Below are 24318 nucleotides of genomic sequence, written 5' to 3'. Positions count from 1 at the left end.
GTTTACAATAAAACAGTAGAAACACTATTTATCTGTATGCTCCATGTTCCAGATGCTTTGAGGCACAAGGAAAAATAAACAGCAGAGGTAAAAACAACAGGAATAAAATTAAAGAGACACCCAATATTTGATGTGAAGTGCTGAAATAAAAGAAGCCACCAATTAAAAACATCGGCTATCAATGAGTTAAGTGTGACCAGGATAATCAAAGCAGTAACAAGCAGGGGCCACTGAACAATCTGCTTGGTCCATAATGATTTTCCCTCACAGGTTTTTAAAAAATTTATTTCCTGTTTTCCAGGAGCTTACGGTCAGAAAATTTAGGGAGGGAAGCCTATGTTCTTTTCAGAATCTCCTCTTCCCCAAATGCGTCAACTCTTACCATTCTGGTGGAAGGCAAGATGAGAGGGCAGGCCCTGCCAGTCTAAGTGTACTTGGGAAGCCCAGCCTAAGAGTAGCGAAGCTCACCTCTCTTCCTTCTTCAATGGGATCCCCTGGAGAACTGGGGACACTACAGCCCTGGAAGCCTGCCTGATCCCCACCCACCCTGTTGGCTCATGTATCACTGCTGAGAGAAAGTCATCTGCAGCGTGATGGTCTTCCTGGACACAACGCGCTGTGCTGTGGCAGTATGCAAAGCCAAAGTAGAGATATATCTGGTGGTTAAGTCACCCACCCCGCTCCACGTCTGAGTCGATCTCCTCCCAGCTTGGCGGTCATCTTTGTAACTCTGTAATCAACTAGCTTCTTCTAATCCCCAAAAACCTTCCTTTTGAACTAAAGGCTTATTTCACTAACTGGTTTCTACTCCCCATCCAGAGGACTGCATTGTTTGCGGATTTCGACAGTCCTTTGGGGTCAGCTTGAGGAGATCTGTTGTTTACTGATAATGATCTTTAGAATAGTTTAACCACCCAGAAAATTCACCTAGTTTGTAGAGAAGGATGCAGCAACTTACTTTACATGACGTTATTAATGGCAGAATTTACCTTTCTTTTCAATGACAACAGTTTATCCTCTGAAGAGTAACTTCATAAAGAATTCAATATTATTAAAATGTATAGGGAATTAAATCTGAAATGTACAATTGCTTTGTTTATAAAACAGTTTTATTTTGGTGGGTTCAGATTTTGAAATGTGCAGGCACATACATGCATACATAGCATTAGAACTGGTAAGCATGTTAGTTAACATGCAAAGATCAATGTAGGTATGCAGGTAGTAAAATAGTTATGTGTTTTGACTTCTAATATTTTACTTTTCTTTATATAAAATGAAAACCTTCCTAGCTGTTCTACAAGTTTCTGCCTATTCTTTTTATACTCAAACACACACACACACACACACATACACACACACACACACACGTTTATGATCTGATCCAATTTTCAATTAATGTTTTTGACAAGAGTTGACATTTTGTTTGTTTCTAAAATGACCAACTTTAAAAGTGGAATGGGACATAGTGTATTTCCATGTGTATAAGACGCTCCAATGTATAAAATGCACCTTAATTTTGGGGCCTGAAATTTTAAAAAATAATGTATTACATAAAGTTATTGAACTCAAGTTTTATTCATCATAAAATTCATACAACTCCTTATCACTATCAAAACTTCCATCCATTTGCTTATCCTCATCTGTGTCTGATGACGAATCACTGTCTTCATAGTCTTTATATATTTAATAATCCTCAGTTCCATCTATGGCATTTAAAATGCCACAACCACTATATAAGATGCACCCAGTTTTTAGACCCCACATTTTTTTTTTTTTTTAAAAAGTGAATCTTATACACAGGGAAATATGGTATAAACAGCAGATTACTTTCAGGATATTGTTTCTTCTTCAAATAACATTAACTCTATTTAAATTATATACATATATATGTACTATAATATATATGCACACACATAATTTTAAACTTTACAGTTTATAGTTTAAAGTATTTACCCGCCCCCCATATTTAAGGACTTCTTCATTATATTATTTATAGGATTTAAAATTTTTTATTTTTTTTAGAGAGATAGAAAAGGAGAGTGAGAGAGACAGAGAGAGAGAGAGAGAGAGAGATTTGTTGTTCCACTTATTTATGCATTCATTGTTTATTTCTTGTATGTGCCCTGACCGGGATCTAACCTAAAACATTGTATTGGGACAATGCTCTAACCAACTGAGCTATCAACCCAGGCCTGCACTATACTATTTATAGGTAAAATTCCTTATTGAGACACATTTTTTTTTTCCTGGTGGTAACTAGTTTAGGAATTGAGGACATTTTTACTTAAATTATTCTGTTTACTAGCAAAGACTTACAAAGACACATTTAGGACGTTGCAGAGGGCTGTTCAAACTTCCACATCCTACGTACCTCAGGGTCAGAATGTGATTCATACTCATTGCTCTCAAGAGTTATTTTAAGATGTTAACTCTTTTCAAAGAAACAAATACATACAAACAAACTCATACAAACTCTGTTCTCAAACGTACAGTATTGGCACCATCAGTTTCTACCCTGTCTTTTTCAATGTCATCCATTAATATTCTGGCAACCAACTCACAGTGAACCTCTCTATTTCAAGTCCTGCCGTGAGGCTGGTACTGAAATGTTCACTTGGGCTCAGTTTCTTCAGTGACTCCTTTTAGCCTCTGTTTTAACCATCAATTCCATTGTATAATGTTTTGGACCTTGTCATCCCCATAAAATAATTAATTTACATATTGTATTATTTAGCATGTTTTCCTATCTTTCTAGTCACTCTAGCAAGTATCCTAGTTACATCTTTCCTTTCATCTCCTCCTGAATCAACTTTTTCTCTATCCATCAATCTCCTCTTATTTTCACTTTCATCCCAAATCAGTTTTGGTTCCATAATCTATCCATCAATGTACTTTTCTTGTTTGTTGTCTTGCTAAATTTCTTTGTTGTATTATTTTTGGTAGTTCATCTTCAGCCTAGTATCTCTGATGTTCCCTTGGCCTGAAAGACTTCCAGCTCTAACATTAACCCTCTCTGACACATTCTTAATTTAAATAACATGTATTCCACCTAAAATTTATGACTTATATATTGCTTCTTTAGGGAAGTCTTATCTAAAATCCCTGTACTATAGAAGTCTTCAAAACAGTCCTCATACAGTACTCTGAACAACTTTTATTTCCCCTTGACCACTATTCAATTTGATAACCATATGTTCATTGTTTTATCTTCTTTAGGGTTGTCTTTAAGCACCCCAACTAAAGGAACTGAAAAATCCCAGCAATGGCCACTGTGTACATCTAGTTCCTAGTAGCTACACAGTTTCTTGAATGAATAATATATAGTTTGGATTTTCTAATAAAATAATTTAATTCTTCTCAGGAAAAGCTTAATTCCTCACTCACTATGTCTCTATCACTTCTTATTATTTATGTCTCTATCACTACCTATTATCTTCACCAGTACTACTTTCTTTATGGTTTTAATAAAATCATAATTAGTGTTTGCTGAGTGTTTAACAGGTGCTAGTCATTGTAACAAATGTTACACATACAATATCACCTAACCTTCCCAATGATTCTTAAGGGTCTATTTAGCTTTTCTACTTCTTCATGACTTAGCTTATGAAGATTGTATAGTTCTAGGCATTTACCCATTTCTCTAAATGGTTAAACTTGGTGGCATATACTTTCTCATTGTATTCTAGTATGATCCTTTGTATATTTATGATGTCAGTGGTAATTTCTCTTCTTTCATTTTGGATTTTGTTTATATGAGTCTTTTTTCCTTTTTCCTTAATGAGTTTAGGCAGGGGTTTGTCAATTTTATTGATCTTTTCCAATAACTAGCTCTTACTAGCTTGTACTAATTTTTGCTTTAGTTTTTTGTTCTCTATTTCATTTACTTCTGCTCTAATTTTTACAACTCCTTTCTTCTACTGATTTTGGGTTGCTTTTAGTCTTCTTTTCTTAGTTCTCTAGGATGTGATGTTAGGTTGTTTACTTGGGATCTCTCTTATTTCTTAATATAAGCTTGTAATGATATAAATTTCCATTGTATTACTGCTTTTGCTGCATCCCAAAAATTTTGATAAGTCAAGCTGTCTTTCTTGTTTGTATATCTTTTTGGATCTCAGCTTTTATTTGTTCTTTGACCCAGTCTTTTTTTAAAAGTATGTTGTTTAATTTCCATATGGTTGTGGGTTTATTTACTTCTCTTTTCCAGTTGAATTCTAATTTCAGAAACTTATTGTCAAAATATGCTTGATATAATTTCAATCTTCTTGAATTTTTTAATGTTAGTTTTGTGGCCCAACATATGATCCATCCTTGATAATGTTTAATGCACACTGGAATAAATGTATAATCTGCTGTTCTGAGATGAAATGTCCTGTAAATGTCTATTATATCTATTTAGACTAATGTGTCATTTAGGACTGATATTTTTTTATTGAATTTCTGTTTGGATGATCTATTGTAAGCCATCAATGGTGTGTTGATATCTCTAATTATGATTGTGTCTTTGCCTGTTTCTGTTTTTAGATCAGTAGGAGATGCCTTATATATCCTGGTACTCCCTGATTTGGTACATATATATGTTAAGAAATGTTATATCGTGATATAATGTCCCCTTTATCATTATGATATGTCCATTTCTATCTCTTGTTACCTTTGTTTTCTTGAAGTCAGCGTTGTTATATATGAGTATGGCTACATCTGTTTTTTTAGGATATTATTTTCTTGGAGAATCATTTCCCAATCTTCCCCTTTTTTGAGTCTACTTTTGTCCTTGAAGCATGAATGTGTCTGCTGAAGGCAGCATATGGTTGGGTTTTGCTTTCTAATCCATTCTGCAACTCTGTGTCTCTTTACTAGTGAATTCAGTCCTTTTACATTTAGGGTAATTATTGACACTTGAGGGTTTTCTATAACCTTTTTATGTTTTGCTTTTTGGTAGCTCTGTGTGTCATTTTATTCTTCTATTTTATGTTTATGTCAATTGTTTTTGTTTGGTGGTATTTCATACTTCTTTCCCATGTTTCTCCTTTTTTTAAGCTATTTGTTTCTGTGTTTCAGTAGTGACTTTTTTTGTGGGTGGATACCATTGGGTTGTTAAGAGAAAAATTTTCAGTCTGACCAGGTAGTGACACAGTGAATAAAGCATCAGACTGAAATGTGGAGGGCCCAGGTTCAAAACCCTAAGGTCACCAGCTTGAGCCTCGGCCAGTTCATCTGGCTTGAGCATGGCTCACCAGTTTGATTGAGGGGTTGCTAGCTTGAGCATGGAATCATAGACATGACCCCATGTTTGCTGGCTTGAGCCCAGTCATCACTGGCTTGCTTGAAGCCCAAAGTCGCTGGCTTGAGCCCAAGTTCACTGGCTTGAGCAAGAGGTCACTTGCTCTGTTGTAGCCCTAGTCAAGGCACATATGAGAAAACAAACAATGAACAACTAAGAAGCTGCAACAAATAATTGATGGTTTTCATCTCTTTCCCTTCCTTTTTATCTGTCCTTGTCTGTCCCTCTCTTTGACTCTCTCTCTCTATCAAAAAAAATTAATATGTACAAGAGTTCTTTGTCTTATGATTGCTTCTGTATTCCATCTGCCTTTGCTACTGCAGATCTTTATCTTCTACTTCCTTTTTTTTATGTTGTCACAGATTATCCCTGTTTTTATTGTAACTTTGTTGGAGCTTTTACTTACATTCTTGGTGTGTTTTGTTCTTTGTATCTGGTCAAATAACCCTGTTGAGTATTTCCTGCAGTGTTAGTTTTCTCGTGATAAATTCTCTCAGCTTTGGCCCTGGCCGGTTGGCTCAGCGGTAGAGCGTCAGCCTGGCGTGCGGGGGGTCCCAGTTCGATTCCCGGCCAGGGCACATAGGAGAAGCGCCCATTTGCTTCTCCACCCCCCCTCCTTCCTCTCTGTCTCTCTCTTCCCCTCCCGCAGCTAAGGCTCCATTGGAGCAAAGATGGCCCGAGCGCTGAGGATGGCTCCTTGGCCTCTGCCCCAGGCACTAGAGTGGCTCTGGTTGCAACAGAGCGATGCCCCGGAGGGGCAGAGCATCGCCCCCTGGTGGGCAGGGCATCACCCCTGGTGGGCGTGCGGGTGGATCCCGGTCGGGCACATGCGGGAGTCTGTCTGACTGTCTCTCCCCGTTTCCAGCTTCAAGAAAAAAAAATTCTCTCAGCTTTTGTATGTTTGCAAAAGTTTTTATATCTCCTTTATATTTAAAGGATAACTTTAATGGATATTGTATTCTTAGCTGGTAATTCCTTTCTTTCAGTACTTTGAAATTTTAGGTCCACTCTCTTCCATCTTGTAAAATTTCTGCAGAAAAGTCTGATGATAACCTAATGGGTCTTCCTTTATATGTTATTTTCTTTTCCCTAGCTGCCTAGAGGATGCTTTCTTTGTCATTAATGTTTGATGATTTTTTATGATATACTTTGGAGAAGGTCTGTTTAGGTTGAGGTAACTTAGCATTCTGTTTGCTTTTTGGATTTAAGGATCTAACTCTTTCCATTGGCTTGGGAAGTTCTCATCAATTATTTGTTTAAATAGGCTTTCCATTATATCTCCCTCTCTTCCTCTTCTGATTTATCCATTTTTCTTATATTTCTCTTTCTGATGAAGTCAGACAATTCTTTTAGAGCTCTATCATATTTTAAATTTGTTAGTCTCTGTTTTCTTCCCTCTGCAGCATCTCTAGTTGCCTATTTTCAATGTCACTGATTCTCTCCTCTATCTGGCTTGTTCTATTAGTTAAACTTGCTATCTCATTTTTAAATTCATGTATTGAGTTTTTCATCTCTGGTTCTTTTTTAAAGTTTCAATCTCCTTTGTGAAGTACTCATTTTGTTTATTAATTTGTTTTTTGAGTTTATTAAATTCTCTATCAGTGTTTTCTCACATCTCATTGAGTATTTTCAAAACTTCAATTTTGAATTCTCTATTGTTTAATTCCAATATTTCTATGTGATTGCAATTGCTTTCTGGAGATTTTTTTTATGAACTATGTCATTGTCTTGTGTATCCATGATATACAGTTTCTTCTTTCTTGATGGCATTAGAGTGTAGTATTGTAAATAACTCTAACAAAAAAATAACTAAAAAAATAAAAAGTGAAAACTACAATAAAAATATAAAAAAACAAGTAAAAAAGAAAAAACACAAAAAATAAAAAGCAGCAACCAAAAATACCAAAACAAATAGAACACCTACAAAAAATAAGAAAAAATATGGAAATTGAATAAAAGTAAGTTTAAAAGAGAAAAAAATGATTTCAGTTTTGAGAAGTTGCTTTATTTTCTTCCAGTAGGTATCACTGTAGTACAAGTTTCAGCTCTGTGAAATTCCTGGGCTGACCTCTGCTGAGATGTTGCTTTCTCAATGTTGTAGGTAGGGCTGCAGCACATTAGTGGGCAGAGTGTGTTGTGAGGGCTTAATGGCTTTACAGCTTTATGGCTTTAGCAATGGTGATCTCAGGACTCTGGGCACTCCACCCCATGTCTCAACATACCAGGGGACCAGATGCAGAACACCTCTGTTCTTCAGGGGAGACAGTGGCTCTGAAAAATTATCTTTGGGATCTGTCTCTGACACTCACTGTACCCTATGAAGTGAGGGAGACAGAATCTGGGAGGCAAGGCAGCCACACTCTGGTTTTCTCTGTCTCTTTCTTGAGTATGGGCAGTGGCAGACCATGGGGACACTTGTTCTGCTATTGCTTTGTTTTAGTATCTCTCCCTCTGTCTCTCAATCTCACTGCTCCTCTCAGCAGAAAGAGATTCCATCACTCCAGGCTTCTCACCTTTCCATAGGCTGGTAGAGAAATACCCAGGTAGTCTGAGTGACTCTTTAGAGCCAATCAAGAGTGTGTCTTATCTTCTACCCCCCTTCTCAGTCCTTTTCACCTTTAGTCCATTTGGTCTGCAGATCTTTCAGGCAAGCCTGCCAGCCCATCTAGGGTTGCTTTCTGCATTACAGCTGTTCAATTTGTCGAAATTTCAAGGGGAGAGAGCAGAAATATCTCCTATGTTGCCATTAGTCTGATGTCCTTAATTTTAAGATTTAATACAAATTGATCAAGAAAGTATGATAATGACATAAGGGGAGACTTATATTGCTCAATAAATAAACCACACATATGTGGTCAACTGATGTTTTACAAAGGTTCTAAGGTAATTAAATGCAGATAAAGGACACTTTTAATATGGTGGGACATTCATATGCAAAATCAAAAAACTGTAGAACTTTCATACAATAGTATGAATCAAAAAAAAAATCATGCTTAGTGAAAGAAGCCATACACAAAAAGGGTACTTATTATATGATTCTATTTATACAATATTCCAAAAATGCAAAACTCTGGGAAAGAAAATCAGAGTAGTGCTTGCCAAGAGCTAATGTTAAAGGCAGTAAATTTTCCACAGAGGCATAAAAGAATTTTTTGCTATGTCATTTTATATTTTGCTCTGACTAGATAGAGAAATATAAAAACAAACAAAAAATCAATTTTATTGTCTGTTTCATTAACTATGTCTTGGCAATAGGGGACATATTAAGATAAGTTATAACATTTTGAATTGAGTCCAGCCTTTATAATGCTGATCTACTTTACTCATGTCTGGACGATCCCCATTGATCTATATGTCTATGAACACTGTGAGAGAGGCGAAAAATCACTAGTTACTACTTTTTTTGTTAGCTGAGCTCTTACCATATGGCAGGTGTTTTTTAAGTGCTTTAGATAACAGTGATCAAAACAGAAAGCTATGATTTCCCCCTGGCACCCATTTTTTATTGTGAAGAATCAGACAATCTAAACAAGAAATAGATGATGTGCAGTGCATTAGACGCTAATAAGTAATAAGGACAAAATGAATGGGAAAAGTAGGGCTAAATTGTATGGGAGTTGCATTTTTTTATAGTGTCAGGGAAGGCTCCAACTGGAAGGCAATGTTTGAGTAGAAATTTGAACACAGTAACAGGGACTTGGTCTTATAAATATCTGGAAGGAAAGCATTCCATGCAGAGAATGTGTCAGGAGAGACTTCGGTTTTTAGAGGAAAAGAAGCAGACGCTATTAACATGTCAGAGTGGTAACAGGACCATAGTATACAGAGCCTGGTGAGCCAACAGGAGGCCTTAATTTTTACTGTGAAAGCTATGGGAAGCCTTTGAAGATTTTTGAACAGAAAAGTGTTTCATTTTAAAGAGCCTGCTCTGCCTGCTTTGTTGATTGTAGCTGGGAAGGGAGCAAGAGTGAAAGTCAGGCCATTGCAATAATCCTGGAAAAGAATGATAATGGCTTAGACAGGTAGTAGCCTGGATAGTGATTCTGGGTGTATTTTCTTGATACAGATAACAGGATTTATGATCAAAGGTAGGATGTAAAAGAGAGTGGATTTGAGAAAGAAATGAAAATGATTCCAACAATTTGGACCTCAGTAGTGTGGAGACTAGAAAAGCATGTTTGGCAGGTCATACATGTAAGATCAACTCAGTCTTAGACATGCTAGTTTAAAATGGCTATTATACATCCCAGTGGAGATTATGGTTAGGATATTGAATATTCAAATCTGCAATTCAGGGGAGAGGTTTGGTCTAGAGATAGATTATTTTAGTCTCATTGGCACATAGACAGAATTTAGAGCCATGGGAGTAGATGAGCATGAGATAAGAATGAGATATTAAGTGTGGAGTGTGGCTAGGTAAGAAAAGTTATTCAAAGACTGTGTCTTAAGACACACAAATAATAAAAGATAGGAAGGGCAGAGTTGAGAAAAATCCAACAAAGAAAACTGAGAAAGAACAGACATGGAGATAAAGGAAAAACAGAGAGAATATGGTGTCTTGGGTAAATGTATACACGCACACACAATAGACACATATATGCATGTATACATAACATTGTTAAAGAACTAAAGTTTGCAAAGTCTACTGTTTCATAAATGAAAGTGGATCCAAGTTAATTTTTTTAAAAATATCTGAGTTTCTTTTTTTAAAATTATTTTTATTTATTTATTCATTTTAAAAAGGTTCTTTATAAAATATTTTATTTATTGATTTTTAGAGAGAGAGAGAGAGAGAAGGGGGAGGAGCAGGAAGCATCAACTCCCATATGTGCCTTGACCAGGCAAGCCCAAGGCTTCGAACCGGGAACCTCAGTGTTCCAGGTCGGTGCTTTATCCCACTGCGCCACCACAGGTCAGGCTATTTATTCATTTTAAAGAAGAGAGACAGAGAGAGAGATAGAGAGAGGAGTGGGGGAGGAGCAGGAAGCATCAACTCCCATATGTGCCTTGACTAGGCAAGCCCCAGGGTCTTGAACTGGCAACCTCAGCATTATAGGTCGATGCTTTATCCATTGCACCACCACAGGTCAGGCAAGTTTATTCTTATAATGATGTCACTCCCACTATTCACATCCTGATATGCTTGTTTTGATTTATTTTGAGTAGGAAAAAAATGGTAGAACCAAAGCTCCAGGCCAGAAATTATACATAAGCATCTTGGGTTATCTACACCATCATCTTGACCAGGTGATCATTACTAGAAAATGTTTAATTAATGTAGCAATTAAAACAAAACAAAAGAAACTAATAACCAACTTCAATGTTAGTTTCTGGTTACTTTCCTCCTTATTGCACACTATAGCCCCAGTCCTTTTCAAATATTAGAGAAAATATACTGTACAATATGGATATATCCATGCAATAAATCACATTTATGAACAATCTGTTCTATATGCTGAATTAGGAAAAACATTGAGGATATCTGATAAAAACTATTGGAGTTATCTCACTATCCACATCTGTTTTAGGTTTTTGGCCAGAGCTACATGTACAATTTCCCATAACTTCTCAACATGTGTTTTTAGAATACTTCTTAGCATAACACTAATATCAGTAATAAGCTCTGTGCTTTATTCAGTTTTCAAACAGCAAAGGGCAAAGGTTCTGCAGATTAGATTTTAGGTCTCTGTAATGAAAATTCTGGCCCTGGGTATTTCACAGCGAGTGCTTTTCTATGGTGATTGGTTCATAACTAAAGCCACTGTTAATCCATGTGTTAATCCACAACTGATAAGTAACTGGTGACATGAATCTCGGCAGTATCTTTTGAGTTGTAGGTGAAAACCACAGGAGCAAAGGAACTCTCCCAATTACATTTAAGTTTAGCTACTGTACATTTTTTTCACAATCTATTACTGAACATGTTACTTACTATACTTCACTAATACTTATTAAAAATACAGATGAATCTAATATATACTTGCCATAATGATATGAACCATTACTAATCAAAAGTAATTTAATATTAAGATAGACATTTTTATGGTATAGCATAGATCTAAATTAATTACTTCTCTCATAGTTCTAAAACACAATGAAGGCTTAATTTTTAAAAATGTATAATGTATGCCTAACCAGGCAGTGGCACAATGAATAGAGTGGTGGATTGGGGTTCAGAGGACCCAGGTTCAAAACCCTGAGGTTGCAGGCTTGAGTGCGGGCTCATCCAGCTTGAGTGTGGGCTCACCAGCTTGTGCGTGGGATCACTGGCCCAGAAATCGTGGGAGGGGCAATCACTCATACAAATTTGGTTTAGCATCTCAAGTATGTCAGGGTCAAGGACTTGTGATTTGGGGAAACATTGACTCAGCACCTTAAACTATATGCAGCACAAGCATAATTTTTTCTAGACAAAAGAGAAGAGTCAGGCATGGGAGAAAAAAAAGGGAGCTGAATATGCCCCTTTCATAAAAGAATGTTTTCCTTAAGGTTCACCAACAACTTCTACAACAGCTCATTGGCCAGAATGGTGTCACTTGGCCACCACTACAAGGTAATTTGATAAATTAAAGGATTTTAGCTGCATACATTAATGATGTCAAAGGAATTAGGATTCTGTTTCTAAGGAAGAAAGGTAAAAGACATTGGTAAGCAGCTAGCTATCTTAATAATTACTCCCTTCACTCCCTTCACTAACTCATTAAGAGAGAGGATGAATAGAGAAGGAATGTGGAAGGGAAGGAATTCAACTGGTCTCTTTCCTTTTCCTCACTCAACCCATCAAACACAGAATCTTACAACCACTCAATTCCAGCGGTGGATTGTGTGATAGTTTGAAGGAATCATCTAATTAGGTCAGGTCCTCCCCCCACAAATATAAACTAAATATGTGACAGTAAGGCTTAAGCACTGAAACAAGAACCATAAGTTTAGCCTGAACAACTGGTTCTCAGAAACTGTTTCACTCCTTGGTCTTAGGTTTGGGAACACTTTTGTAGTCCATGGAGGGGGAAGAATAAAAGGTAATCTGGTGAGTTTTTTGATATAAAGAGCTTTCCATCATTCTGAAAGTCTGTCTTTCTTACCATTTTAGGGAGTATTAAATACATTTTTATATAAAATATTGGGGATAATAAATTGTAATATTTTTTGTTTTGCTATCTGTTATTTTTCTTATTCAGGAAAAAAATTCTTTATGTTTATTTTTTAATATTCTACCTCATGGAATCCAGAAATATGAAAAACATAAGCAATTATATCCCTTAGTATGTATTTGATATATATTTTGTAAAAATGTCTGTAAGCATTTATATTTCAAAATTTATATATATCTTTATTATATGTGGCTTAAGTGTCTGTTTGTCACTGATAGCTTATTGGTTGCTTGCGTAACTGTACTAGCCAATGGGGTGAAGTTGCCATGGCTGAACGCAAATTGAGCAGGTCAGGGGGAAGGTGAACATTTGTTTGCATTGGCAATCATCTGCTTTTGAAACAATTTAAGGCTGAACGCAAATTGAGCATGTCAGGGGGAAGGTGAATATTTGTTTGCATTGGCAATCATCTGTTTTACATAAAAACTACGTCTTAACTTAATTTCTTTTAAGAATGCCTCCTAGAAAATACAGCACTGAAGAGGAGAGAAAAGGAGCTAAACCTGCACAAAAACGGCTTTCTCGACAAAAACAAACCACTGAGCAGAGAAAGACAAGGCTTGCTTCAGTCGCAGAGCAAATGCGTCTTTCTCGGCAAAATGAGACTGATGAGCATAGAGAAACAAGGCTTGCCTCAGATGCAAGACAAAAAAGCCTGTCTTGACAAAATGAGTCCCTTGAACAAAGGCAAGAGAGAAATGCAAAAAAACGACAGAGTAATGCTGACCAAGCTTAAAAATGATGGAAAGATCTACACAAGAAATGTTGTGTACAGAGATCTTTGACATGTGAATTAACATTTTATTATTTAAATCACCTTTATTTATTGAGCTAGCAGTGGCTCTTAAGAAATGTACCGCCAGTGGTTTCCTTCATTGCACTCTACTTTAAGCAATTAAGCAAGTAGAAGGGGGAAACACCGTGGGGCACTAAGCAAAGGGGCATCCTCGCCGCCTGCCCTGGGTAATTCAGTTTGAATTAGAAGACACCTTTGCACAAATTATTTTAATTACAATTTATAATATCTAGAACAGCGGTCATTTCATATGACTGCCGGGCTTTCTAGTATTATATATGTATGTATATATATTTGTTCTTAGATAAAAATAAATTAAATGTATAACGTTGGCTTTATGGGATTCTATAGTTGTCTTGCCATAAGCTTGGATGTCATCTAATAATATGACACTTAGGAATTTATGATTTGGTAAAGATTAAAATACACAGAGCAGCCCTAGCCTGATAGCTTGGTCGGTTAGAGTGTTGTCTGGAAGAACAGAAATTGTAGGTTCAATCCTCAGTTGGAGCATATACAGGAACAGAGTGATGTGTCTCTCTCTCCCTCTTGCTCTCCTTTTTCCTCTATCTCTAAAATTAATAAAATAAACATTTAAAAAATGCACAGAGCAGACTATTTAGGCTGGATATAAGCCAAGATCTTTTGTGTATTAGCATTTATTTCTCACTGTCCTTCATGGTGGTACATGTAAGTTTTATTGTTCCATAGATAAAAGATCTGAGAACCACAAAACTTGAGTGACAAGTTTCACACAGAGTAAAATCAGGATTTAAATCAAATTATTTCTTCTTCAACAGACAAAGCTTTAAATCTATTGAGAGAAAACATGCTATGTCTTTAACTCCTATAGGTGAAACTATGCCTTTATTTATTATAATCCTGATGTTTTTTATTCCAACAGAACTATTTCTGTGCCTAGTATGGGAATATTTTTCCCTAAAGGGTTAGTCTTAAGCAGAGGCCAATCTATCCCACATTTCTGAATTGACTGTTTATGAAGAATACAATGAATATATTAATAACATATAGCATTGAGTTTTGGTTGTCTCTTCTTAAGTAAAATATAAAAGTATGTTAACTATAACAGGTTTTTTTTAGGATATAAACAGACATTTAAATTCTCCAATACAGTAGCAATCAAAATAACTGAAAGAATACGGGTGTCTGATGAAAAAAAAAACACTGAACTTGGGCTCAGCAACTATGTGGAATCAGCAACCGAGAAGGCTGAAAATTCAGGCAGCTCGCTCCTTCATAACTTACATAGAGGAGGATATTTCTACTGGCCAAATAGGTTATTAAAATGTAGGAACATATATCTATTTTTTCTCAGAATTTTAGATTTTCAGAAGAATTTTGAAATGTTAAATTTTATGTAAAAAGCTGGTTAACAGTAAAAATTTAAAACCCCGAACAGGTCAATAGTGGATGGACCAAACACAAGTCTAGGGGCAGAGTCAGCCCATGGGCTGATGGTGTGCAATAACTGATTCAAGCTCCCCCCAAACACACACACAGGAATGTAAAATTGATCAATGATCTTAGGTACAAAATGATTAACCAGTAACATCCTAAACTATTGCTCCAAGGGAAAAGGACTGCTTTGCAAATGTAAAATTTCAGTTTGACAGAAAATAGGGAGAGACCTTTTTGGATTTTGAAACTAGTCTCACTGAGCAAGCACAGCAGTAAAGCAGAGAACTCCTTCAGTGAAAGCAACCGAGCTGTGATATCACTCCAACAACTCTGAGTTAAGAAAGGGCTTAATAAACATGATAAAAACATCACTTTAAAATGGCAGAAATCAGGCATTTAGAGCCCACTAGAATATGTAGGAGCAATATCAAATGCTCTGCTCAGAAGCTGATTCCCGTGTGACAAACCCAGATTGTTTCTTTAGCAGGTTGGAGAAGGCTTGTGAACAGTTTCTTATTGAGGATTTAGAAGAGACAGTATCAGAGTCCACCATATGCTTTAAACTTTATTATAACTTTCTCATCAAATACTTTTCTAGCACTTCTGTTACCGGAACAGGCAGGGATTGTGTTGTCTGTCACCCATTTTTGCCAATTTCATGAGAGACAACTAAGTAGATATAAAAGCATCTTTGATTTAAATTGCAACAACTTGAGAAGGCAGATGACTACTGTCCAGTAACTGCTTTAATAGTCTTGACTTACTGACCAGCTTATATATCTTTTGGGGGGTTAGTACCTCATTAGAGAGCATGCAGTTAGTCATGTAGCAGTGCGTGGGAGGCTAGAGTTGGTTTTCAGGGATGCCTCTTCAAATGTCCTTCTGACACTGACTCAGGTGTATCTTGTGTCCTCAGTCTTGCTCCAGAATGGCCAGGATCTGGCACCTCTGTCAACTTTCTGCAGGAGAACTCGCTGTATTTCTTAGGCAACAAACTAAAGATTAAGATTTGTTAACTAAGCTTCCAATTAATCTATAGACCTTAACTTTTTACAGTAAGTCCTGTGACTAGGCTTTTACAAACAACTATTATGATTTAAACTCCCCTAATTATCAGGTCCTTCCCTAATGTAAGTTTTACCCAACATTCTTGCAAAGGTAAACTTTTCATTGAATTTCAAAGTAAACACCAGGGAGCCATCAAGAGACATTAGCAGGTGGAAAACTATTTCCTAACCCTTACACATCTATTTATTACTATTAAAATGCTATTATTACCCAAGCCCAAATATCTCATTTTGGGGCTCCCCTATCACTTCCAAAGGGCCAAAAACTGTTCTAATGCTCTGAAGATAGAATAATAGAGCACTAATGATCAGAGAACTTACATTCTCTGATGAACAAGTTATCAATCAACTGATATTGTTTTGAATAGTAACAAACACTAAAGAAGACAGAAGAGAGTGTTGTCAGAGAAATGGCTCCATGAGGGGGGCTCCCTATACCTCTCCCCGAAATTTCAATAAATTCAACAACTAGAAACAGAAAAACAATCCCAGGAGCATCTGAAATACACATACACCAAACAAAGGTACGATTGAGTGAAAAGGAGACTGAATATATAAACCAATCTGAAGGAAATAGGATGGAGAACAAAGTATTCCGCTTCCCTCACTAACCCAAAAAAGGTCTGCTTTCACTTGGAACTGAGAGAAGGGGGGGCTAGGGTGGAGACAGTGGGCTTGCTGGAGCAGAGACATTTGGGCAGAGGAGACAGTGATCTGGTGGCTAGGCCCACCTGGAGCTAATACCAGTGGCAGGCCCCTGCAGAGGTGGGTGAGTGGCTTGCCTGTGGAGTGGACTTTGTTTACTCTCAGTCTCCCATTCGACAAGCTCGGGCAGTACAAGCTGTTCCGTCTGGCGCATCAAGCTGGTGCCAGCGATCCCCGACAGAGGGGCTAGGTCGGAGACTGTCAGCAGTAGCTTTCTGCATGGGCTGTGCCCGGAGTCTCTGTGTGGTCTCTGCCCCCCCCCAACAACAGCGCATGGGCAGTGCTTGAGAGCTGGCTTTCCTACATCCGGACATCTCTGGATGGTGCACCACTGACAGCCATACAGATTAACAAAGCACATACCAGGGGAAGAAAATATGGAAGTGCTGGGAGGAGGGGTGTGCAAGCAGCTTACAGCCAGTCTCTGGAGAGCAGATCTGTGATCGGATCACTGAAAGGAACCTAACCCACAGTTCACTCACTGCCCAGGTGGCTTATGTTGGCAGCGGCTCTGGCTGACAAGGTTTTCTTTCCAACATCTGCAATTTAAGAGAACCCGGAGGAGAGACTTGATAGCTTTTAGGGCCTCTTGCTCTGTAAACAGTGGCTGGGGCAACTTCATGCCAGCCGATATAGGTTAAAAAACATTCCTATGAAGCAGACCTCAGAGAATACTGCAGAACTTGGGCAGGCTAACCTGTAGGCTTCCTAACAAGGAAGAAGCCTGTGGAGAGCAGTCCCACAGATCACTAAGGCAAATTTAACCAGACATACCCAGGGAATCTTAGAAAGGAGCCTGATCAGAAGTCAACTTGCCCCCCTACCTGCTTAAGCTGGTGGCTCTGGTCGGCAGAGCTTTCATACCCAGGGCTGTGCTTTAAAAGGACCTGGAGGAGGGACGTGGCAGCTTTTAAGACCTCCTGTTCTGCAGGCAGTGACTGGGGCTCTTCCTATCAGCTGATACAGGTTTCAATGTGCAAAAAACCTGGAGAGAGTAGTCCCGTGGAGTGCTGAGGCATACGAGACATGCCCAGAGGCTCATAGAAAGACAACTGGAGAGCAATTGGCTCCCAGCCCTGCCTGATTACACTGGTGGCTCTGTCTGGCAAAACCTTACCCAGAACCCTGCCTTGAGTGGGGATAGAGGGGGAATTTGGAAGTTCTTAGAGCCTCTTGCTCTCCAGGCAGTGGAAAGGGCAACTTCACAGCTGGGTCCCTGGGCTACTGGCTCAGGAAGGAGAGACTTTGGGAGAGTCTCCAGGAAAACAGACTCTCCTATTGTTGGAGCCTACAAATGCTAACAAGCCTCTACTACCAATGGGACTGAGGCCTAGTTCATGTCATCACCATAGTGACACATCAACTACAAATCTCTACCTAAGAGTGCCATATGGGAAGAACCTGGGGTACAGTGCCATGGGAAAAAAGAGAGAGAAAGAAGAAAAATGAAGAAGATAACCTCTCAAAATCAGGAAAAATCCACAGTCTTTATACCTTTTTCCATTTTTTTCTCTATCATTTTTTATCTTTTTCTTCCACTTTGGTCATTTTACCCTCTTTCTGATTTATTCTTTTCTTTTCATGATGAACTTCATTACCCATAAATGTTACATTTTCCATTCTTCTTTTTCTCTCTATGAGGGTTACATTCCAAAAACCTTAACTCCTCTTTTTTTCTTTTTTTTTCTCCCTCTCTTTTGGTTTCTTTTCTTCTCATTCATTTTTCCTCTCATTCGATCCTCACTCAAAAACAATTTTATTTTGGATTCAAATTTTTTCTTTATGCCATTTTGTGTGCTTTTTACTATGCTTTTTCCCTCATTAGCATTCCCCTCAACTCTGGCTTTCCATTCTGTGTAGTTTTGGTTCCACTTAATACAATAAAATTTTTATTTTTCAGAGTATTTTTTCTTTTTATTTTTTTCTTCCTTTCGCTTTCACTAAAGCTCTCATTTGACCATTATTTACAAACAAGTTATTTTATTCTTGACTCAAACCTTTTCCTAGTAGCATTTTGTGGGTCCTTACCTCATTTTTTGCCTTTTGTCACTTCTCCCCAACTCAGGCCCTTCATTCTCTGTAGTTTTTGTTCCATTTAGCACAATATAATTTTCAGTTTCTCACTGTATGTTCTCAAAAAAATTATTTTTAAATTCCTATAGATTATTTTATTTTTATTATTTTTTATTGTTTATCAATTCTTATTAGTGTTATTTAAAAAATCACCCTCAAATGCCATTAAGAAACAAGAAATCAAATATCATGGATACAAAAACAGAGATGTAGCATAGATAGATGAGAAAAACACTATAGAAAAAATTCAATAGCTTGGAAACCTTGGAGTTAAATGACAGAGAATTTAAAATGGAAATTCTAAAAATACTCAGGAATATACAAGAAAACACAGAAAGGCAAGTTAGGAAGCTCAAAACACAATTCAACAAACAGAAAAAATATATCACCAAGGAAATTGAAACTATGAAAACAAATCAAACAGAGATGAAAAACTCAATTCATGAACTGAAAAACTTAGCTAATAGAACAGGCCAGATAAAGGAGAGAATTAGTGACATAGAAGACAGGCAACTAGAGGCACAACAGAGAGAAGAGGGGAGAAACTCATGAATTAAAAAAATGAGAAAGCCCTACAGGAATTGTCTTACTCCATTAAAAAGAGCAACATAAGAATAATAGGTATATCAGAAGGAGAAGAGACAGAAAATGGAATGGAGAACATATTCAAACAAATAATAGATGAGAACTTCCCAAGCCTGTGGAAAGAACTAAAGCCTCAAATTCAAGAAGCAAACAAGTTATGTTAACCCTAACAAACCTACTCCAAGGCATAGTATAATAAAATTGGCACAAATCAATGACCAAAAAAAAAAAAAAATTCTCAAGGCAGCCAGGGAAAAGAAGAATACAATATATAAAGGAAGGCTTATTAGATTATCATCATATTTCTCAGCAGAAACTCTACAAGCTAGAAGAGAATGGACCCCAATATTTAAAGTACTGAAAAAGAGGAACTTCCAGCCAAGAATACTATACCCATCAAAGCTATCCTTCAAATACAAAGGAAAAATAAAAACATTCACAGATACAGAAAAGATGAGGGAATTTATCACCAGAAATCCCTTACTTCAGGAAATACTAACGGGGTTTTTCTGACCAAATACAAGAATAGAACAAAACAAAACTACAAGTAAAGTCTCCATCAAGAACACAATAAAATTAAATTTAATCTGTGACAACAAAAACAAAAAAGGGGAGAGGACAAAGATTAACAGTAGCAAAGGAGGATGGAGTGCAGAAGCACTCATGAGATAATGTACTACAATGAACACGATTGGTACCTTTTCCGTTACTTTATGGTAACCACCCATGTAAAAACCACCACAGAAGTACATGACTTGAAAAAAGAAGTAACAGAGGAAAGAAGTATGGATTACAACCAAAAAAACACAAATGATAGAAAAACAAAAGAGAAGAATCAAACAAAATACAAAACTAACAAAAAGCAATATATAAAATGGCAATAGGAAACCCTCAAGTGTCAATAATTACATTAATGTAAATGGATTGAACTCTCCAATAAAAAGACACAGAGTAGCAGAATGGATTTAAAAAATCCAACTGTATGCTGCCTACAAGAAACACATCTAAGCTATGAGAATAAAAATAAATTCAAAGTGAAAGGCTGGAAAACAATACTTCAAGCAAATAACATTAAAAAAAAGCAGGTGTAGCAATATTCATATCTAACAATGCTGACTACAAGATAGCAAAGGTAATCAGAGACAAAAATGGTCATTTCATAATGATAAAAGGGACATTGAATCAAGAAGACATAACACTTCTTAATATATATGCCAAACCAAGGAGCACCAAAATATATGACAGCTACTGACTGACCTGAAAACAAAAACTGACAAAAATACAATCATACTTGGAGACCTCAATACACTGCTGATGGCTCTAGATCATTCATCCAAACAGAAAATCAATAAAGAAATATTGGCCTTAAATGAAACACTGGAACAATTGGATATGATAGACATACAAGACATTTCATCCCAAAGTGGCAGAGTATACATTTTTCTCTGGTGTACATGGAACATTCTCAAGAATTGAGCATATGTTGGGCAACAAAAATAACATCAACAAATTCAGAAAGATTGAAATTATACCAAACATATTCTCTGATCATAAAGCCTGGAAACTAGAATTCAACTGCAAAAAAGCGGTAAACAAACCTACAAAAATGTGAAAACTAAACAACATAGTTTTAAAAAATGAGTGGATCAAAAAAGAAATAAAAGCATAGATCAAAAGTTACAAACAGACAAACAAAAATAACATTACAACATATCAGAAACTCTGGGATGTAGCAAAAGCAGTAATAAGAGGGAAGTTCATATCAGTACAGGCCTATATGAAAAAACAACAGAGAGCCCAAGTAAAACACGTAACTTCACACTTTAAGCAACTAGAAAAAGAAGAACAAAGGCAACTCAAAACCAGCAGAAGAAAAGAAATAATAAAAATCAGAGCAGAAATAAACAAAATAGAAAACATAAAAACAATAGAAAAAATTAATAAAACAAAGAGCTGGCTCTTTGAAAAGATCAACAAAAATTGACAAACCCTTGGCAAGACTCACTAAGGAAAAAAGAGAAAGGACTCAAATAAACAAAATCCAAAATGAAAGAGAAATCACCACAGATATCATAGATATACAAAGAATTATTGTAGAATACTATGAAAAACTATATATGCCACCAAATTTAACAATCTAGAAGAAATGGATAAATTCCTAGAACAATACAATCTTCCTACACTGAGTCATGATGAAGCAGAAAGCCTAAACAGATCCATAAGCAGGGAGGAAATAGAAACAATTATCAAAAACCTCCCCCAAAATAAAAATTCCAGGCCCAGATGGCTATACTAGTAAATCCTATCAATCATTCAAAGAAGATTTGGTTCCTATTCTACTCAAAGTCTTCCAAAAAATTGAAGAAGAAGCAATACTTTCAAATACATTTTATGAGGTCAACATAACCCTCATACCGAAACCTGGCAAGGACAATACAAAAAAAGAAAACTACAGACCACTATCTCTAATGAATACAGATGCTAAAATACTAACCAAATACTAGCAAATTGAATACAACAACACATTAAAAAGTAATTTATCATGATCAAATGGGATTTATCCCAGAATCACAAGGATGGTTCAACATACGTAAAACAGTTAACATAATATACCCTATCAACAAAACAAAGAAAAACCACATGATCTTATCAATAGATGCAAAAAAGGTATTCGATAAAATACTACACAATTTTATGTTCAAAACACTCAACAAAATGGGTATAGAAGGAAAGTATCTCAACATAATAAAGGCCATTTATGATAAACCATCAGCTAACATCATATTAAATGACATAAAACTGAGGACTTTTCCCCTAAAATCAGGAACAAGACAAGGTTGTCCACTCTTATTTAACATAGTGCTGTAAGTTCTAGCCAGAGTAATCAGACAAGAGAAAGAAATAAAAGGCATTCATATTGGGAAAGACAAAGTAAAGGTTTCACTTTTTGCAGATGATATGATTCTGTACATTGAAAACCCCAAAGACTCCACAAAAAGACTACCAGAAACAATAAACCAATACAGTAAGGTCTCAGGATACAAAATTAATATACAAAAGTCCATTGCCTTCCTATAAGCCAATAATAAAACATCAAAAAATGAGCTCCAAAAACAATAAAAAAAAATACCCAGGAAAAAACATAACAAAGAACGTAAAAGACCTATATAATGAAAACTACAAAGCATTGTTAAGAGAAATCGAAAAAGATACAATGAAATGGAAAAATATTCCTTGTTCCTGGATAGGAAGAATAAATATAGTCAAAATGACTGTATTACCCAAAGCGATGTACAAATTTAATGCAATTCCCATGAAAATTCCAATGACATTTTTTAAAGAAATGGAACAAAAAATTATCAGATTTATATGAAACTATTTAAAAAACCCAAATAGCCAAAGCAATCCTAAGGAAAAAGAACTAAGCTGGGGGCATTACAATACCTGACTTCAAACTATAGTATAGAGCCACTACAATCAAAACGGCATGGTATTGGCAGAAAAACAGACACTCAGACCAGTGCAACAGAATAGAAAGCCCAGAAGTGAAACTGCATATATATGGTCAAATAAATTTTGATAAAGGGGCCAACAACACACAATGGAGAAATGAAAGCCTCCTCAACAAATGGTGCTGGGAAAACCTGAAAGCCACATGCAAAAGAATGAAACTCAACTACAGTTTGTCCCCTTGTACTAAAATTAATTCAAAATGGATCAAAGACCTAAATATAAGACCTGAAACAATAAATTAAATAGAAGAAAACATAGGTACTAAACTCATGGACCTTGGTTATAAAGAGCACTTTATGAATTTGACTCCAAAGGCATGAGAAGTGAAGGCAAAGATAAATGAATGGGAGTACATCAGAATAAGAAGCTTCTGCACAGCAAGAGAAACTGACAACAAAACAGACTGCCAATAAAATGGGAGATGATATTTTCAAACAACAGCTCAGATAAGGGCCTAATATCCAAAATATACAAAGAACTTATAAAACTCAACAACAAACAAACAAACAATCTACTAAAAAAATGGGAAGAAGACATGAACAGACACTTCTCCCAGGAAGAAATACGAATGGCCAACAGATATATGAAAAGATGCTCATCTTCATTAGTTATTAGAGAAATGCAAATCAAAACTATAATGAAATACCACCTCACACCTGTTAGATAGCTATTATCAACAAGACAGGTAATAGCAAGTGTTGGAGAAGCTGTGGAGAAAAAGGAACCCTTCATCCACTCTTGGTGGGAATGTAAACTAGTACATTATGGAAGAAAGTATGGTGGTTCCTCAAAAAATTAAAAATAGAACTACCATATGGCCCAGCAATTCCTCTACTGGGAATATAAAAAACATTGATACGTAAAGACACATGTAGCCCCACGTTCATTGCAGCATTGTTCACAGTGACCAAGACATAGAAACAACCAAAAAGCCCTTCAACAGATGACTGGATAAAGAAAATGTGGTACATATATACTATGGAATACTACTCAGCCATAAGATATGGTGATATCGGATCTTTTACAACTACATGGATGGACCTTGATAGCAATATACTGAGTGAAATAAGTAAATCAGAAAAAAACTAAGAACTATATGATTCCATGCGTAGGTGGGATATAAAAATGAGACTCATGGACATGAACAAGAATGTGGTGGTTATGGGGGAGGAGGAGAAGGAAAAAGAGGGGGAAGGGGATGGGCATGAAGAAACCCAGATAGAAGGTGATGGAAGACAATTTGACTTTGGGTGATGGGTATGCAACATAATCAAATGTCAAAATAACCTGGAGATGTTTTCTTTGAACATATGTACCCTGATTTATCAATGTCACCCCATTAAAATTAATTTAAAAAAAGACCGAAGAAATCAGAGAGTGACAGGTGGGGGATGGCTACATGTGAATGGGTTGGGGAAAGCGTCTGAGAGCCCAGATCTCAATGGTGAGAGCGGTGAATTCTGAGATGTGCAGAGCAATGGTTGAGCAGAAAGGCAGAGCAATGGCAGAGGATTTAAAGCAGGGATGAGCTTTGTGGAACTTCACTTGAATGTGGATCTCTTCACAGAATGTGGTAACAATTGCTTCCAACACATTTGATCCTTCATTAAAGATGCTGGGCAACATAAACACCTATACTGATAGAATCATAGTTAAGTTGCTCTGAGGGCAGAAGCAGTTATGCACTTCCCCTCTGCCCCCCCAAACACACATACCCTCCCCAGAACT

This window comes from Saccopteryx bilineata, chromosome 8 (assembly GCF_036850765.1).
Source record: "Saccopteryx bilineata isolate mSacBil1 chromosome 8, mSacBil1_pri_phased_curated, whole genome shotgun sequence".
Lineage (NCBI taxonomy): Eukaryota > Metazoa > Chordata > Mammalia > Chiroptera > Emballonuridae > Saccopteryx > Saccopteryx bilineata.
Note: the sequence above shows the minus strand (reverse complement) of the source record.